This window comes from Cyclopterus lumpus, chromosome 18 (assembly GCF_009769545.1).
Source record: "Cyclopterus lumpus isolate fCycLum1 chromosome 18, fCycLum1.pri, whole genome shotgun sequence".
Taxonomy (NCBI): Eukaryota; Metazoa; Chordata; class Actinopteri; order Perciformes; family Cyclopteridae; genus Cyclopterus; species Cyclopterus lumpus.
In genome coordinates this window covers 15,941,930-15,942,734 of record NC_046983.1, presented here as the reverse complement: position 1 = coordinate 15,942,734, position 805 = coordinate 15,941,930, and positions in this window count along the sequence as shown.

The following is an 805-nucleotide window of genomic DNA, read 5'->3' as shown; positions in this document are numbered from 1 at the left end:
TTCACCATGTGAAACATATAGTTTAGGTTCTCGCATGATCAAGGTGAAAATAAGCCGAATTATGTGTAGCCAACTGGAAAGAGCCTCGCTGCCAAGAGCTACATGCGTAACACCGTGACTCAGCGCGGCTCGGGCTCAAAGCATCGCTCCCAAGTCAAGTGATGACAAACGAGACACAGACCCAGCAGCTGTTGCCGAGACAATCGGCTGTATACAGAATCCATATAATGATCTTGTGAACACCCAAAACGCCAAGGCACATGCTCTCAGAGCGCTGCACTTAGCAAACGGGTGGCGTTCCAATCGTAGGAGGTAGTTGAGGCTTTTTTCAAGTGGATGTAGGAGAAGAAGAAGCTGCTCTCATGTTTGACAGTGACGTCAGAGGAAGTCCTATAAACATCAGCAAATAATGTGCCAGAATGATAAAGATGATACTTCTTTTCCTGTAGGAGTTCAAATGAAAATACATACTGTACCATTGTTATTACAACACCTACATGAGTTAGAGCCACTCTGACATGTATTGAAGCCCATGAGAAGAATGTAAGTGTGTGAGAGAAGACAGAACAGTGCATTAGCTTGATGGACACTCTGTTGGCTGGCAGTCTGTTTCCAGACATGGGGATTTCCTGTAATGAGCCATTTCCCCCATACACAACTGTAACCTCTCTTGGCCTCCAACCGAGCTGCAGCACTCCCACTTCATTTACTTCATGGCATGTGGTCCCATTTAGTGCTTCCGCGGAACCACTCCCTCAATATCTTAATATTCTTCTTCCTTCCATTCATCGTGTCATGTAATTGC